The sequence below is a fragment of the Phodopus roborovskii genome, unplaced genomic scaffold, assembly GCF_943737965.1.
Source record: "Phodopus roborovskii unplaced genomic scaffold, PHOROB, whole genome shotgun sequence".
Classification (NCBI taxonomy): domain Eukaryota; kingdom Metazoa; phylum Chordata; class Mammalia; order Rodentia; family Cricetidae; genus Phodopus; species Phodopus roborovskii.
The window spans coordinates 16,340,142-16,359,623 of record NW_026126549.1 but is presented as its reverse complement, the minus strand read 5'-3'; positions in this window follow the sequence as shown (position 1 = coordinate 16,359,623).

Sequence of the window (19,482 nt, the reverse complement as noted above, 5' to 3'; positions counted from 1 at the left end):
TCAGATACAGAGGGAAACGCTGAGAGCTCAGAGAGAAGGAGCAAGCCACAGCACACCTTACCTCCTAAGCATCTCAGCAGAGAAGAGAGCGATTTCCTGTTTCTCCCTGCTTCTATCCTGTTTCTGCCCAGCTAAGTCACTTCCTGTCTGTCTGTACAGACCTCCAGACCTCTACGGTTAGTTAGTGGCAAGCTGCATTCTCTGACCCCCAGTCAGGTTTTATTTGTGCAAGAAAGATATCACCACACTATTTTGAGATAGCAAGGATGGAGCTGATTGAGGTGAAATCCAGGTTTGTCACAACAGCTTTACCACTTATGTAATAAATGTTCTACCCCCAACATTTTGACAGAATGCAATTGTTTTGCTTTCAAGAGGTGGCATGTATTTGAAATGGTTACTGAGAGTCCCTCCTTCTGATTAGTATTGTGTACTCAGGTCTGAGCTTAAGATCCATTTCACAGCTGCTCTTTTCTGACTAAGCTAGGAAGGGGCTCGATGGCGATGTATGCTTAGCAGCTAGTTTTCGTGGCATTTAGAACTTCTCCAAGGATAGTCTTTGACTCATTTAGAACTTCTCCAAGGATAGTCTTTGACTCATTCCCTTGAGTCTTTGATGCCCATGAAAACTCCAAAAGCGTTGAAGATAGGAAGTTTAAATAAGAAGAAAATAAACCTTCCGTTCATTAAATATGTTCAAACCTTAGTAGATCAACTTGCTCTCACACTAATCTCCTGCAGAACACATCATTTTCTTATCAGTGTTTGAATATGTAAGGTAGATAATAAAAAGTTGCTGCTTGTGTATTACAGATCTGAAAATGCCTAGGTCAAAATGCTTCATCTTTGGATAAATATGCAACCTTTTAATCTAGATTTTCCTGGAAAGAATGCAGATTCTGCAGTGGTGGTGCACACCTTTAGACCCAGCACTTGGGAGGTAGAGGCAGGCAGATCTCTCTGAGTTCAAGGCCAGCCTGATCTATAGAGCGAGTTTCAGAACTGGCTCCATAGCTACTGAGCACTCTCCTACCCCCAAAATATAGATTCTGGAGGTTGGGAATGTAATTCAGTTGGTAGAGGGTTTTTCTGGTATGCGCAAAGCCCATTCAAAGCCTGGCTTTGAATCCTAGCACGGAATAAACCTGGTATGGTGGCTTATGCTTCTCATCCCAGCACCCAGGAGGTGGAGGCAGGATGATCAGAGATGTTAAAGGTCATCTTTGGTTACTTAGAGAGTTTGAGACTAGCCTGGGCTACATGAGACCTTACCTCAACAAAATGAAACAAAATGAATGTTCTAGAACTTGGCTTGCAAATGTGCTCTCAGTGGCTCTTGCATATGTTTCTCTGCTTGCTTTTGTTTCCTCACAGTGTATGATATGAGCACCAGTAGTGCCCGTTTTATTAAGAGTCACGAGGATGAAGACACACAAAGTGTTTAGAATATGGGAACTTGTGATCAATATTCATGGTTACATGCATGCATCTGTGTACGTGCACATGTATGTATACATATGTATAAATAGTAGATAAGGCGAGGACTAACTAACAAATTCAATCATATATAATGTTATTTTCAATGTCTTACACCTGCTCCCCTCATCCTTGGTTATGCTAAAGTTACTCTGTTTGGTATAATACTGAGGTAGGTTAATCTGACATATAAAGGAAATACATGTAGGGGGATGCTCAGAGGAAAATGCCATTACCTTTTCTCTCATATGATCCTCAACCATATTCGAGGTTTGGAGAACATTTGGAAAATTGGGGAGATGTTAAGTTGTTGGAAAAAACTACATGCTTATGTGATTACATCATAGATGGTGATGGCTCAGATCACTGTGAGCAAAAAAACATAGCAAAGGTCTTAGCTCATCTTCACTCTTCCTCTTAATGGGAGAAGGGAAGCATTTTGTTAATTTGTTTTTTTCCTGTATAATAGCTTTTGCCTTTCTTCTGTTTTTTTTTTTTTTGAGAATAAATCCTCTTGTTCTTTTATATGTCTAGTGGTTGTTCTTTGATTGAAAGGGGGTATACTGCACATTGTATGCAGGTATGCACATGTGTGTATATGGAGGCCAGAGGAAGGTGAAATGTATCTTTATTACTCTGCCTTATTCTCTTGAGACATGACTTCCACTGAACCCAGGCTCACTGTTCTGCTTTTTGTTTGTTTGTTTGTTTTGCTAGACTAGCTTGAATCTGCCCTACCCAGTACTAGGGTTACAGGCATGTGTGGCAACACCAGGGTTTTAATGTGGGTGCTGGAGATTTGAGCTCAGGTCGTCATGCTTGCTAAGTGAGTCCTTTTAACCTACTAAGCCATCTCCCAGCCCTTGTGTTTTTCTGTTTGTCACCTCTTGTGTCTTGGAACATGATACAGATGTGGAGTATGGGAATTGCATAGAGAAATGGACACAGTAAGATCCACCCTGGAGAGAGAGAGAAGGAGAGGGAGGGAGGAAGGGAGAGTGGGAAAGAGAGAGAGACACCACACACACACACACACACACACACACACACACACACACACACACACACACACGGAGCAAAAGTTGCTGAGAGCCCTTGGCTGACGGAGGTGACCTCCCCCACCTTACCAAATCTCAACATGGACTCTTGTCTGTGCTCATGTGCTTAGCTTCATTTCCTCCGTGAAGTTCTCAGATTGAATGCTTAGCACGGAGTGGAGCAGTGCGATACCTACTTTTCCTGTTGCAGGTTTCTCATTTTAAAGATCCAATTACCTCCAGTTCTTTTCTTGAATACTGCTGCAGGCCTGCTGACCTAATCACTCCCTCCCTTCTAAATTTCTGTCATTATCTGTGCTTAAAGCTGCAGGGTATACACTCCTGGTGCAGAGAGCTCATCTGAAGAAGAGACTGTCCCCCACTCCTTCGCATGAGAAAGTAGCTCATAGCATCTTGGTGCTTAGTCTCAAGGACAACATTAAGGTCATTTTCTCATTTCCAGTGGCATTTGTTAGGTATTATTGGGGACTTGCTTGTGTCATTCTTAGCTCTGCGGCACAGCTGATTTGCTTTTCAGAAATGCTGAGGCAGGCAATAGCCTGGGGGGCTCAGAGTGTCCATTGCTCTGAGTCTGTAGCAGGCTCACTAGCTGAGATTTTTCTCTCTAGACCAGTGGTTCTCCCATAGAGGTTGAATGTCAGATATCGTGCATATCAGACATTTATATTATGATTCACAACAGTAGCAAATTACAGTTATGAAGTAGCAATGACAATAATTTTATGGTTGGGGGGGTCACCACAACATGAGGAACTATATTAAAGGGTCACAGCTTTAGGACGATTGAGAACCAGTGCCTTAGATCCTTGCCTCTGTTCCTCTCTGTAACTGCCAAAGCCAGCTAGCCATTTGTTACATAATCAAGTCTCTGCTAAATTTATAATTTCTTATTCTTGGGAACTTATCAATCAGAAGAGATTTCAATTTTCTTGATAGTGTTTGAGAGCATATCTCTTTGAACTCCATTTCCGGAAGATGGAATGTTGATAAAATATATTATTGAAACTATTAAAATATTAACATCTGACAGTTTTTGAGGGGCTCTTTGCTGTCAGACAACATTGTAAGTGTTTCATGTGTCAAACATCATTCAAGCTGTAATATAGCAGAACATTCTTGCGAAGCATCCGATTTTCCTCCTGCTGTATCTTTGAGCAGCTGAACTGAGAGGATGGAAATTTTTCAAGGAGACAAAACCCTGGCGGGAGAAGAAAGCCTCCTGGGACCTGCCTTCTCCCTCTGTGTGGCTGCAGGGATGCTGGTCTATTTTGCTTTTAGAAGGAAGTGCCTGGTGAAGGGAGTACCTAGTGAAGGCAATTGTGTCCCAGTGAACCTGAGCCCTTCTGCTTTTCAGCTGCTTTGGGTCGCCTGTCAGTGTGCAGTCTTCACAGGAGTGTGTGAAGAGGATTGTTGGGTCGATTAGGGCTTGCTTTCTTTGGGAATGTGCTTATTAGAGGATGTAACCTCCCTGCCCTCTTCCTTCCTTCTCTCTTCCTTGTCATCATTGTCGCCGCCATCATCATCACCATCATCTCTGTGTGTATATGCTATGCATGTGTAAATGTAGGTATACACATGCCCAGTACGAGCATATGGAGGCCAGAGAACAACTTTCAGCGTTTGGTTCTCTCCTCCCACCATGGAATTCTGAGACTGAACCCAGGTAGTCAGCCTTGCATGGCAATCCAGGAATTCCTTTTCCTACTGAGCCACCCACCTCAATATTCCCTTGTATCCTTTCTACCACTGTCTATTCCCCAAACATTTTCTCCATCCGTGATAAAAAATTTATTCTTGTTAAACAGTAACTACCCCTTCTCCTATTTCACATTGCCTGGTAACATGTCTCCATGAATTTGCCTGTTTTAGTAGCTCTACAAATGGAACCATACAATAGTTCTTTGGTGTCAGGCTTTTTTCTTTTTTTTTTAAATAAGAATGTTTTCAAGTTTGATTCACTTTAGGGCATATATCAAAATCTCATTGCTTTTTACTAAGAAGCATGACACTATGTATAGAATTGCAATTTGTTTACTCACTCTCCTGTTGCTACTGTTCATCCATTCAATTGTTAGTTCCTGGGTTAGTTTTCAAAGGAGTTCATTGGCTGAGTTCCTTTCCTGAATCCTCAGGGAGTATCATGGTACATCCAAGGGTTGGCTTCACACAGTGTGTAGTGATTTCAGGGACTCTGACTTTTTATGATGGCGTGGACAGAGTAAAGCCAGTTGGTTGGAAACCAGTTTCTTCCAGATACTTATTAATGTTCAAGTAGACATCTGCAGTTGTGTTTGTCAACAGATGATATCCACAGCAGCGCCAGCAACCTTCCCTCTGCCCATGGGCACACAGTGACTTTACACCCCAGATACCACTCTACTGTACAGAAAGATCTTTGATGAGTAGTCTAGTGACCATGAATGAATGCATTTTGGCACGCTACAGCAGAGCTGAGAAGCCCAAGGACAGTTTAGATGTTCTTGTGAGCCTTTGTGAAGAGACATACTTTGAGCTAGAACATAGGAAGTGGATAGGACTTGTGAAGGTGTAATTGAGGGTGGTGAAGAATGTAGCAGGAAGAGGAAGCTCTTCAAGTGCAAAATTGGGAAAGTGTGGCTCTGTGTAGTAGGACTTATATGGATGGGTCATGTCAGGGAAGAAGTGAGGTGCCCCAAGTTGGGGAGATAGCAGAAGGTATTGATCCTAGGCTATGATGGCACACTTCACTAACATTTGGGAGCCTTGAGACGTTGCATGACAAAGCTGCTCTGAGCACCAGTAAGTTTAAAAAAAGCCCTACATTTGTTGAGGGTTCCTATGTTCAAGGGATGATGCTGAGTTGGGTCCTAGGAAAGCTAAAAGTAGCACTCAAGATAGAATCTGGGGAAGACTAAGTTCAGAAGGTGTGTGTGTGTGTGTGTGTGTGTGTGTGTGTGTGTGTGTTTCATTGTTATGACAAGATACAAGGTACCCAATGAGCAAGGAAGGACTTAGCTGGATCATGGTCTGAGTAGTCATTAACTGGTTCTATTGTCTCTGAGCCTGCACCAAGGCAGATCCTAGTGGATAGAGGACTGCTCATTTCACAATCTCATAGCAAAGGGGCAGGGGAAGTACAGGGATATGATAGAACTCCCAAAGCATGCCCCTGGTGACTTCCAACTATCCCTCTTGAAGTTTCCACTACGTTTTAACACTGCCATTAAATTATTAATCCACTGGTTAGGGTGCAGTCTTAATTTGCAATGGCTTCCTTGAAATCCTCCTTGAGTTTTGTGCTGGGGACTAAGCCTTTAATACGTGTGTGTGTGTGTGTGTGTGTGTGTGTGTGTGTGTGATTTTTTATGCCAGTCATAACAGAGGGGCAGAAAGAAGGAATCCAGAAGAAATGCAGAAATGAAGGAAAATAGAAAAGACAAATCAAGAATAAAATCTCAAAAGCTAGAGGAAGGAAGTTGCCCTGAGGACATGCTTAAAGCTGAAATAATATCTCAAAATAGGGTATCTGTGCTATTAAAAGGAATCTCTCTGTGTATGCAGTATATGTGTTCATTCCTGTGTGTGATTGTGGGTGTGGGTACTATGGTGCATGTGTGGAAGTCAGTGGACAATCTTAGGTGGCAGTGCTGGCCTTCTACTATGCTTCAGAGTGTGTCTCATTGTTCTCAACCGCATATGCCAGCTAGCTGACTTACCAGCTTCTAGAGCAGTGATTCTCAGCCTTCCTAATGCTGTGACTCTTTAATATATTTCTTCATGTTGTGGTGACCCACCAACCACAATATTATTTCCATTGCTACTTCATAACTAATTTTGCTACGTTATGAATTGTATTACAACTAGCTGTGTTTTCTGATGATCTTAGTGACAGGTTGAGAACTGCCATTGCACAGACTCTCTTATTTCTGCCTCCCATCTCTTCATGGAAATGCCAGGGTTACAGATGGGCATGATCATATCTAGCTTTACATGGTTCCAAACTCAGGTCTTCATGCTTTTGCAGCAAGCCGTTTCCCCTCTGAGCCCTCTCCACAGCCCTGCCTTTGGTGTTCTTTGATATGGCTTGCAGCAGGACAGAGTTAAGTTTGGGGAGTGAAATTCCTATAAAGTAACCTACAACAGTGGAGTAAGAATAAATCCAACATGCAATAGGCTGAAAGTGGAAGGGGAAACTGAGGAAATGAAAGTACCACAGAGGGTATGCTCTCAAGCGATTGAAGGAGATGAAAATGAGGCACATACTTTAATAGCTGGAGGGAACAGGATACTTAATAGAACAGGACATTATTATCACTACTGTTACCTTCAGAATAAAGCAAAGCCAAAGTATCCTTTTGTATTAGTGGGAGAGAACTAGTGGAGCAAGGTGATTTGATTACATAGCAAGAAAAGTAGTCAATCAGACGGGTTGTTTTTATAAATGGCAGTTTTGCAAGTTAGCCTTGGCAATGGGATGCAGGCTATTTGGACAACCTTTGGGACAGCACTGAAGATGTCAGGGTATGCAGTTGGATGGAAGTGGATTAGATAGAGGGTGGTTATCAGTGAAACTTTAGGAAAAGGCAGGGTGGGATTTCCTGTGAATTACTGAGAGGTGGTTAATACTATCAAGGAGGGCCTGGTTTGGCATGATGTTTGTTACCATTTGCATATGATTCATCCCTCAAAATAAAACCTCATGTGTTGAAGGCTGTGTTCCCATCTGATGATGATGCTGAGAGATGACTGAGCCCCGAGGGTTCTGACTTTATCAGTAGGTTAATACTTGTTGAGTTCATACTAAATGGATGGCTGACAAGGGATGTGGGACCTAGTTGGAGGCATTAGGCTGTTGAGACTATACCTTTAAAGAGTATTTCTTGTCCTAAGCACCGTCCCTTCCCCTTTCTTCCTCCTTCCTTTCTTCCCTCCCTCCCCCCTCCCTTCCCTCCCTCCTCTGTCTTTGCTTCCTGCCTACAATGAGATGAGCAACTTTCCTTATTTTATCTTTGTGCCATGATGTTTTAGCTTAACCGCAGGCCCAAAACAATGGAGTCTGACAGCCATGAATCAACACCTCTGAAACCATGGTTATCTGGTTTCTACTGTACTCCTAATACTGCTCAGGCTTTATTTACTCTGATGTGACTTGCCAAGGGTCATGACAGCAACCCTCACAAAACACTAGGCTTTGCCTTCCTTTGAATTGTGTCCTCTAGTATTACATAATCTTCCAGAACTAATTTTCTCTGATTACTATGCGTGCCCTTCCTTCTCATTGTGTCTTCTTTCTTCCCATGAGTGAACAGCCACTAAAAACAGGCTGGGTCCATAGGGGAAGAAGACTCGATAACCTTGTCTTCCGGGGCTCTCTGCAAAGCTGTGAGAGCCTTGAGCTGCCGCCGCATTGTGCACCTGTTCACATTACCATTTTGTTGTCAGGGACACCTTTCCCCCTCCTTTCCTTTGCTTCTGTTTCAGACTTAGTTTTGGAGCAATTTCATGACCTTAAACACGAAATGGAATGGTGATGCCACCTCTCTGGGGAAACATGTTTAAGACGTGATGGTTCATGAAAGAGAATCATCCCCAAGGGTTTCACCTTCATCTGCCTTTCAAAGGGAAAAGCTGCTTTCCTTCCAATGGGGCAGAAAGGGAAAGCTCTCCCCAGGTCCCCTCCCCCCTTCTTCCCAAGGCTTTCCTCATAACAGTAGATATTATTTTTTTAAAAGCTTTGCATGTGCCATGTGTAGTTAGTAACGTGGTGAGGTTTGAGTTTGGTTTTTTTTTTTTTTTCTGTTTCATTTTTTCTTTCTTATATCTTCCTGACATCTGATCAGTTTGTCCCCTTACCAGGAACAAAGGGTGAACATGTTGAAATTCTTTACCCCCAAATGCTAATTCAGCTGTTTCTCACACTTGGGTATGTGCTTGGAAAGTACAACATGGGATAAACTTCAGTGATGGTAGTGACTTTTTTCCTTATTCATGGGGTTCCTCTTGTAAGGAAGAGACACGTTGGGAATGCAGCACATAAATACACCTAAGATTTGCCCATTGAAAATATTTTAAAGACTAACTTCTCTAAAATTCAAACAAACACCAAACACACTCCATCCCCAACAAAGGGTGACATGTGAGGATTAAGAAGAAAGAGTCACACAGCCATGTTTCTGGGTAGTAAGCACACCCTTCTTCTCTCATCTTCAGTATTACAGCCCCCAGCCATCTACCAATAATGAGGAATCATTGTGTTGTCGCTGTTGCTTGCAATTTAGATCTTAGTCTGTAGATGCTTGACATTCCTCTGAAGACTCATCCGAGACGTTGTGAAGGGAAACAAAGTAGTAAGACTTGCTTGATGTAGGACTGGATGAAGAGGTGCTGGGGAAGCTGGTGACGCTGAAGAGTGGAGAAGGAGGTTGGATGCGTACTGCTCAGAGTTGGAATTACCAAGAGGGCAGAAACAGAGGCAAACTATAGGAAGGATTGAACTAGGTTCCATTGCTCACAAGCCGGGCAGAGTCTCAGAAGCCTAAATAATGGGGTCAGTCTCAAAGGGAATGGGAACTATGATCTCCTTGGTCTGGGTAATTTTACTTGTAGTGTGCATAGCAGTATTTAGTGGGCTGATCCAATTCTAAATTTAAGTGCCTTGGTCTTTCAATACCCAGGGAAGACACATCTCTGAATAGCTGCTGGGCTGAACTGAGCCCCACATCACTTGTGCAGTGGTTAAGAGCCTCAGTGCCCAGGGCAAGAGTGATGGTTATCTCAGTGTGTGTCTGTGGAGAGTAGGTACTACTGTCATCTTCTGAAAATGCGGTATGAGTCTTTACCACTCTGGACCCACTGCAGTGATGTCTTCCCTGTGATTTGCTGTCATCCTCTTTCTTTTTGAGTGAAGACTACAGTCCCAATATTTGATTATCATTTCTGCTCAATCATTATTCTTTCCTAATTTTCTTACCTTTACTTATTCTTCTCTTACTAAATTCCCCCTTTTGATAAATTTAGAGCAAAGATGGGTCACATTCAAACAACCTAAACTACTCATGAAATATGAAGAATGGGATTGTGGTGAATGGTCATGTACAGGTCTCTTTATGATGTGTTAAATTCTATGATGTGGGTACCATCTCATGAGAGAAACAGACCACAACAGAGGAGGAACTGTTCCCGGTTTTTGTAGCTTGGATTCCAAGGTATGACTGTTATCATTTTCAAAATGATGTGTTTGCAGCAATTATTCATGCTTCTTCATATGAAGGCATAGAAAATGACTTGTTTTGAAATTAAGTTATTTTTTTCCTATTAACACGTCTAATACAAACCTCAAACTCATCATGTTAAGATGGAAAATTTTCAGTTTCCCTAGGTCCCAGAATAGCCTGAGAACATGCACTCCTGACCAGGAAGGACCCCCGGGGGCGGGGGGATGGGCTTGCAAAATATTTCCTAGAAACACAGATGCAGGTGCCAGATAAGGAGCGTGAGCTCGGCCAACAACCTGCCACTTGGGCCCAACCAATCAGGAGCTTGCTAGCCTCTAACTCCAGACCCCCTCCCCCGCTTGTGGTTTTTGTCTTTATAAGCTCATGTAAAATTGGGCTCAGGGCTCTCTCCTCCTCCTTTGTGTGGTACCAGTTGAACCCCAGCTGGCTGGAACCTGAATAAAGCCTCTTGCTATTTTGCATCAAGTGCTGATTTCCGTGGTTTGTGGGTCGATCGTTGCATTCCGGGATTCGAGTGTGTGTGTGTGTGGGGTCTCCCTCGTGCGTGGATCCAACAATCAAATTTTAGACATTAAACGAATCATGGCAAGACGATGGAAGTGCCCTTCCATAGAGGATAATTTTAAAAGGTTTAAAAGAAGTTTGAGTTAATCCTTTTATACTGACTCGGTAAAATTTGAGGGTACCTTTTTTGTTAATAAGAAATATTAAAAAATAATAGAAGTATATGACTAGGGAATATAAGGTATCTTAGAGTTTCTATTGCTGTGAAGCGACACCATGATGACCTGATGACCACAGCAACCTTTTTTTTTTTTTTTTCAAAACTTTTTATTGATTCTTCTGTGGATTTCCTATCGCACATCAGGATTCTACTTATCTCTCCATCCTGATGCCTGTCCTCTGCCCTTGCAACCACCCCTGCAAAACAAAATTTAAAAAAAGTAAAACCAAACTACTACCACCACCACCACCATCATCAACAACAACAAACCAAACAAATAAACAAAAACAAATACAATCTCATGGTGGAAGTTGTAGTACGACCCAGTGAGTCACACCCTTTGGTCTGATCATCTTTGCTTGTAAATGTTCATTGCAGAGTCATTGGTCTGGTTCCAGGCTTCTGGCTTCTGCTGCACTATGGAACTGGGTTCTCCCTAGAACTCCTTCTTGGGTATCCTATTGTTGCCTTGTGCCATGGAGATCCTGCAGCTTTGGATCTGCAGGTCCAGCCCCTTCACCTGCTGCAGCTGATCACAGAAGAGGTGCATGGTAGGGTGGGCTAACTCGTAGTCTTGCTTCTGGACCTCGGTGATAGCTGGGTTGGTCAGTTGGCCAGCTTTCCCTGCCTGTCACCACCCAGGCAAGCTCTCCAGCTCTGCTCCAGCTAGCTCACCCAAATGTAGTGGGCAGCAAGGAGCAGGGCCAGCTCTTCAGCTCTCATACCCTTGGGTCCAGCTGATGTGCACTCACACCACCAGGGCCAGCTCTACAGTTTTGTCCAGGTGAGGTGCAGAGTCTGCTCTCCCGATTGCTGCAGTTGGTGAGGGGCAGAACTAGCTTTCTGTTTTCATGTCACCAAGGTTGGATCTTCTGTCCATCTCAGGTAGCAAGGGGTGTGGTGGAGGGCATATTTCTCTTATCATTGCTACACCATGGCATATGAGGGAGGGGATGGGGGCAGCTCTCCTGCTCTTATGCCTACAGGCCTGGCTCAACTGCATCCCTGCCAACAGGTTCAGCTCTAGTGTGCTGCCCAAGTGAGGGGCAGGGCCTGCTCTCCCTTGTGCTGCAACTGATGAGTGACAGGGCTCTCCCACTCTCATGGCCTGGGCCAGTTCTTTTACCTGCCATAGATGGCAAGGGGTGAGGGGAGGGAGGATGTTTTCTTCTCAGCCATGCTACCATATGGCAGATGGGTGCCCTCCTGGCCAGCTTTACCTGTGCCTGCCCAACAGGATCAATTCTACTGTGCTGCCTGTGTGAGGCACAGGGCCCGCTCTCCGGAGTGATGCTGCTGGTGGGGGCGGTGCCAATTCTTCTGCTCTCATGAACTCAGGACCAGCTCTCCCATCCCCCACAAGTGGTGAGATGTGGGGGAGGGGGAGGTCATCTCTCCCTCTCTACCCAATCACAGGTGAGGAGTGGGGCCAGATCTCCCATATGCCTTTGTGGTTCTGAATCACCTACACCCTTGACAATGGGTCAGTTCTACTATGCTCCCCTCAAGGTACAGGGCACACTCTCCCAAATGCTGTAGGAGGTGAGGGGCAGGATCAGCTCTCCCACTCTCATGTCTCTGGGACCAGCTTCACCTGCCTGTGCTAGGTGGCCAGGGATGAGGGGTGAGAGGCAAGGGGGGTATTTCTCCCTCACCCAGGTCACGGTGTGACAGATCATGGGGTTATCTCTCCCATTCTCAGGTCTTCAGGGCCTGCTTGCCTTCACCCCAGCCAGCAGGGACAGCTCTACTCTGACGCCCTGGGGAGGTGCAGGAGCTGCTTTCCTGAGTCCTGCAGTTAGTGAGGGGCAGGACCAGTCCTGTGCAACCCTATCATCACTGCTTCTGTTGGTAACAGGAGCCAGGGACATCAACAGAGACCATGGCCACCCCAGACATTGCCACAGACCCAGATATGGTCCTGGTCATGGGTGGTAGGGTAGCTCATGGGTAGCTGAGGACTATATGGGCTGGACAGCAACATGATCATGGCAACTCTTAAAGAAAAACATTTGGTTGGGGCTGGCTTACAGTTTCAGAGGTTTAATCCATTGTCATCATGGTGGGACATGGCTGCATAAAGGCAGACATGGTGCTGGAGAAGGAGCTGAGAGTTCCACATCTTGATCCACAGGCAGCAGACTAACTTTGAGCCACACTGGGCATAGCTTGAGCATATGAGACCTTAAAGCCTGCCTCTGCAGTGACACACTTTTTCCAACAAAGCCATACCTCCTAATAGTGACACATGAGTCAAGTGGGAGTGCATAACTATTCAAACCACAGAAGAATTTTGTGTGTGTGTGTGTGATTCTTAGTCTTGTAAACAAAGAATTTGAAACATAGATTCAGGGCCTGTGGAGTTGGCTCAGTGGGTAAGCCTGGCTACCTGAGTTTTAATCCTGGAATCCCACAGTGGAAAGATAGACATAATTTTCAAGGTTGCTCTCTTACAGACACTGTGTGCCCATATTCTCTCTCTTACACACACATCATACACCACACACATAAATGTTAAAAATACAAGTTTGAAAAAATGACCTTAGAAAATGGGAATCAATATACCACAAGATCCAGCAATTCTACTCTTAGGCATATACCCAAAAGATGCATATTCATACAACAAGGACATCTGTTCAACTATGTTTATAGCAGCATTATTTGTAATGGCTAGAACCTGGAAGCAACCTAGATGCCCTTCAACTGAAGAATGAATAAAGAAGATGTGGTACAATTATACAATGGAATACTACTCAGTGGGGGGAAAAGCAAAAGCAAAACCCCAAAAACAAGGGAATCTTGAAATTCACAGGCAAATGGATAGAACTAGAAGAAACTATCCTGAGTGAGGTAACCCAGTCACAAAAAGACAAGAATGGTATCTACTCACTCATATATGGATTTTAGACATAGAGCAAAGGATCACCAGCCTACAACCCATACCACCAGAGAAGCTAGGAGACAAAGAGGACCCTAAGAGAGACATGCATGGTCCTCTGGGGAAGGGGAAAGGGACTAGATCTCCTGAGCAAATTTGGAACATGGGGAGAGGTTAGAGGGAGTTAGGAGAAAGAGAAGGGGAGAAGAGGAGGGGAGATGAGGATATGAGGGAACAGGAAGATTGAGTCAGGGGAAGAATAGGAGAGGGAAAGAAAAGAGAAACCATAATAGAAGGGGCCATTATAGGTTTAAAGAGAAATCTGGCACTAGGAAAATATACAGAGATCTACAAGGATGACCCCAACTAACAATCTAAGCAATAGCGAAGAAACTACCTTAAATGCCCTTCCCCAATAATGAGATTGGTGACTACCTTATATGCCATCCTAGAATCCTCATCCAGTAGCTGATGGAAGCAGAAGCAGACACCCACAGCTAAACACTGAGATGAATTCCTGAAATCCAGTTGCATAGAGGGAGAAGTGATCAGCAAAGGGATCAAGACCAGGCTAGAGAAACCAACAGAAACAGCTGACCTGAACAAGGGGGAGCTCATGGACCCCAGACTGATAGCTGGGAAACCAGCACAGGACCTACCCAGACCCCATGAATGTGGGTGTCAGGAGGCCTAGGCAGTCTATGGGGCCTGTGGTTGTGGATCAGTATTTACCCCTAGTATAGGAATGGACGTTTGGAGCCCATTTACATATAGAGAGATACTCTCTCAGCCTAGACACGTGGGCCAGGGCCTAGGCCCTTTTCCAAATGATATGACTTTGAAGATCTCCCATGGAAGGCCTCACCCTCCCTGGGGAGCAGAAAGGGGCTGGTATAGAGGATTGATGAGGGGTAAGGGAGGAGGGGAGGGAGAGGGAACTGGGATTGACATGTAAAACCAACTTTTTTCTAATTTAAATTAAAAACATGATCTCAGAAGGAAACTTGGGGACAGTATTTTTGGAGTTTAAATTTAAAAAGCAAAGCAAAATACAAACAAACAAACAATCCAAAGGGCAGGCAAGCTGGAGACCATGAAAGCTTCAAGGAGGAGGAAGCTGGGCAAGAGGATGAAAATTAGCTGTGTTTGAGTCATCCCAGGTTGGAAAAGGAGGAAGGCTCTGAAGCAAAAGTCTGCATCAATTGCAGTGTGTGTGTGTGTGTGTGTGTGTGTGTGTGTGTGTGTATGTGTGTGTGTGTGTGTTAAAAAATAAGGCCCAGGTGTTAGGATTTTGGTTGTTAACTAAAAAAGGGAAGGAGAAAAATAAAAGAAAAAGAAAAAGAAAAGGAAAGACTTTGAAGAGAAAATTTGTAAGTGACTGCCCTAAGGGAGGGGCTTCTTTTTTTTTCTTTTAATATTTTTTTTATTTTACATGTCGATCCCAGTTCCCTCTCCCTCCTTCCTTCCCTCCCTCTTACCCTCTCTCCCCCCTCACATGCACCATGACCACCCTCCTCTCCCATCCCCCACCCTCATTCCACATGTAGGGCTATACCATCCAGGTGGGGTCTTGTAAATCTGTCAAGTCATGTGAAGTAGGGACTAGGACTTCTCTCCTGTCTCTAGGTTAAGGGAGTATCCCTAAGGGAGGGGCTTCTTGAGGCCAACAAAGCCCCTGCCTCCCCCACTTTCCCTTTCATATAGTGTTTCGAATCTTAAAGAGCATTGCTGATGTTTTCCTACAGAAACTCGAAGAGGGAGGATTTGTAGTTCCATTTCTTAAAATTGGTGTGTTAGGAAGCAGTAGGAAGTAGGGTCCAGAGCTGGTTCAGAGAGACTGGTCCATAATGACAACCCCCTAGCCTTCTAGTATCTGATTAGCAAATGAGGTTTATTCTTCTGCTTGAAATTCTACGGGGAAAATTGCTTTGCAAAGCAGTAAACACAAGCTTCTTTCATACTAGATTGTCTCTCAAAAGCAAGACCCAAATGATCTAGGATATTTTTTTTCAAATATATAATCACATACACAAACACACACACAGGCACACATATATGCATATGAATATATATGTATACACACACACACACACACACACACACACACACACACACATATATATATGAAAGAAGTTACAAGCTCTTCCCTGTCTTTCCCTCATATGCAGCCCAAAAATAACCATAATAAAAATAACACAATCTACGAGAACACCAGCAAATGGTGCTAATTTATTTTACGTAGTTAGTGTGAGGATAATGGAGTGGCTATGATTGACAGTTATTGTCTGATACTGGTAAAATTCATTATCTATATGATGTTGCCTATGCCACAAATAGATTTACTACGAACTGGTCCTGTATAGGCAGGCATGTGGGGGGAAATGTAGCAGCAATTTAGAAAGGGAAATGGCCTGGGATGATAGCCCAGCTGGAAATAAGGATGTTCCTGGGCTGAAGCTCAGGGCTGTTAAATGGATTTAGCAGCTAGATTATGAAGTTAATAACTAGGGGGCTTAATCACCAGCTACCCTGTTTCCTCTGCAGCAGTGACTTAAATGGGAAGGGTGAAGAACAGTCCCTGAGTGAGGCTGGAATCTCAATTCTGCATCAACCAGGCAACTCAAGACCTGCTCAGGGTGGAAGTTCTGTGAGCCTGTGAGACAGGAAGGGCTGGAGGTGTCAGGGGCCACAATGGGTCTGTGTGCAGAAGGTAGACTACAGTAAGTTGCTTTTGTAGGCCCTAGAGTTCTAGAGCATCCCTTTGAAATGCTAAAGGGTTTGTGGTGGTTCAAATGAGAATGTACCTGGTGGACTCAGGGATTTGAACACTTGGTCTCCAGTTAATGGTACTGTTCAGTGAGGTGATGAGGCCTTGTTGGAGGAAATTCATCACCAGGGGCAGGCTTTGAGAGTTCTTAGTCTTGCTCCATTTCCTCACTCTCTGCTATAAGGTTGGCTTGAAGATGATATATCTCTTAGCTTTCGGTTTCAAACCTCTGCTGCCATGCCTCCTCCTTCTATTTTGGACTCCCCCCACCCCACTGGAACCATAAGACCAAATAAATTCTTTCCCCTATAAGTTGTCTCGGTCATGGTGTTTTAGCACAGCAGTGGGGAAGCATCATATTGTTCCACAATCTAGGGGTATATTGCTAGTCTCACCTATGCTGTAAGACATGAAGATGGCAAGTAGAAAGGAATGACCTTTGCTCTTTGAGTTAGATGATGTAGTTTTGATACCAGGATCTGCTTCCTGTAGCTCTCTGGGCTGGGGCAATTCACCTACTCTCTTTATGCCTGTTATTTGGTTTGTAAAATAACATCATGGCCATTGTTTTTACCTTCTTCATGGGAGGCTATGAGAGCACAGAAGACTGCCCCAACATAGCTAAACAAAATAGATTTTGTCCCTGCATTTGTCTTTATTGTGATTTTTAAAAATTATTTTAATAATTGGGATATTTTTTGTCATATAATACGGATGAGACATCGATCCAGGTCATCTTAAATCCCCCCTTTTTTGGGTGGGGGGAACCTTACACAACACACTTTAAAATGAGCTGCACATATAAAGGATGGGGAGCAGAGAATCTTTAAGTTTAATGTAGCTCTTTTCAGCTCAAGTGACTAGGGTGACAGACAGGCAACAGCCACCAAAGCCACCCCAGGGCCAGTGACTTCTAGATCCTCTGCTTTGTGAACTCAAGGAATACATTTCAGAAAAAGGGTTGTTTTAGAAGTGAGTTTTATTATGTGTGGGGCTTTGGAAAAAAGAGGCTGGCCTCATTATTGCGGTAAATAAGGGTCAGGATAAACAAATAGGCCGAATAGATGTTTATTCAGGGAGAAATAACTTACAACCTAGACAGATGAACACCAGGAAATTCAACCCGATCCTCTCCTGTCCGAGTCACGCCAGAAAGAGAGCGCCTTCCTGGCCCCCTCCGACCTCCTTCCTCAGGTCACCTCCGCCCATAGCTCCACCCCCCAATGGGCGTGGTCAGTGCTACAGAAGGACTACCTCACTACAATTCCCCTTTTAGTCTAAAGAAAAGATTTAGGCTTAATACAAAACTATATACAAAACAGTGAATAACAAGTGTGCTCTAAGAAAAGGAAAATCGAGAACAAAATGACCTACATATCTAGTCCTAGGGTGAGGGCATAATGGAGTTTACAATAGAGTTGTCCTAAGCTGGAAAACGTAAGTCTAGTACCTAATATATCTAACTAGGAAGAGAGAATAATAGTTGTGATAGTTTAATCTTTAACCTCATCAAGACCTGAGAAGGAAAATAACAATACTAGAGTAGACAGGAAATGCGGATGGACAACTTCCAAAACGGTGCAGCAAGGACAGAAACAGCAAGCCACCTGAACAGCTGCTAATAGGAGTGGGTCCTATAAGAACAGGTTACCATGAAGGGCCCTTGTTGAGGGGAAACTGAGATTTTACTGGGTTGAGGCAGGAGGGTGGGGGATGGAGGTGGAGAAGAAGTAAGCTGGTCAGTCCGGTTGTCCCATCCAAGCAGTGTCCATGTAGCTCTCCATCCTGGTGGTTGGACTAGAGTTCCATTCACACCATCAAGGGCCGAGAAAGTACCCAATCACACCTGTCTTCCAGGTAGCCATGTTCATCAGGTTGCTATGCAAAAGAGAAGATAAAAAGAAGAAACTAGAACATGGACCAGCATTCCTAAACATTTTTGCCTTTCCAGCCTGTGGCCAGGAAATGGTATTTGTAGAGCCCAGGGCATCTCTGGCTCCCAAGGAAGAACTGCTCGTTTCTGAGGTTGATGCCCTAAACTGCCTGACCAGATTTCTTTTTTCTCTTGTTTCTCATCACTACTTCTAGCACTTAGAGAGGGGGCGGGAGTGACAGAGACACAGAGAAATAGAGAAACACACACACACACACACACACACACACACACACACACTCACACACACTTAAACTAAAAATGAACTTGAAAGTCCTGAAGACTGTTATTTTAGCTGCTAGAAATACTCAGAGAAAATGTGTTTCTAAACTGGTGATTATATAACATTAAATTTGCTATATGCTAATAGCATATTTTGCCTCTACACTAGAATAGTTTTTGGAATGCGATTTGTGGATGCTGCATATGCTAATACAGGAAAAGAGAAGGGCCAACTGCTCAGCAACTGGGAAATGTGCAGTTGCCTCGGCTCGGCTCTCCTCCTGCATTTGTGTAGTGAATGGAGCGCCATCTAGGAATTCAGTCTGGAGTCGTGTTCAGGAGGCCTTCAAAGCTCTGGCTAGTTATACTCCTGATGAGTTTGGAATCCAGACTGAACTCCCTCGAAAAACACGTCAAAGCCTCTTTTAACTTAGGGTAGTCAAATCCCTTGGCCATGACTGTGTCAGCCCTTAATGGAGGAGGCTTGATGGTGAGGATTACAATGCTCATCGCATTTCAGTACTCTCTGGGTGGGACTGAAGTTGTGGAAGTTGCTGGAAATAAGATGCAAAGGAGCTGATTGGTGGAGCTGCAGTGGGAGAGCTTTGCCTGAGACAGCTGTATGAGATCTGTAGGGAAAACAGTCCCGACTCATGTCGATGGAAACCGCCAAATAACACTTGAGAACTCCAGAAGCATACTGCATATGTTATAATTCCTCTGTAATTCCCCAACCCTCAGGAACAGGCTGTTAAATTCAGCATATTCGCTTAGTGTAGCAGTCTAGGGAATGAAGAAAGGAAGCACTGTTAATAATATCTGGGCAAGGACAGGATGTCCTGTGGCTTAGCAGCCATGGCTTGCATATTAAATCTTAAATAAATAAAAAAAAAGTATAGTTAGATTTGTTGTGCAGGCCTGTGCTCCTAGCTACTTAAGAGGCAAAGGCAAGAGGATTAAAAGTTCAAGGCCTGCTTGGAGAACTAAGCAAGATCCTATCTCAAAAAGTAAAATGCAAGATGTGGATCTAAATAAAACGCAAGATGTGGATCTAACTCAGCAGGGAGCACTTGCTTAGCATGCACAAGGTCTTTGCTTCTCTGTCCATCACCTTTTAAAATACAAGTGCATAAACACAGAGGATTTAGATGGCTTGGGTCAGTCTAGGGTGGGAACACACAGATCATAACTGTAGTAGTGGGAAGTGTAC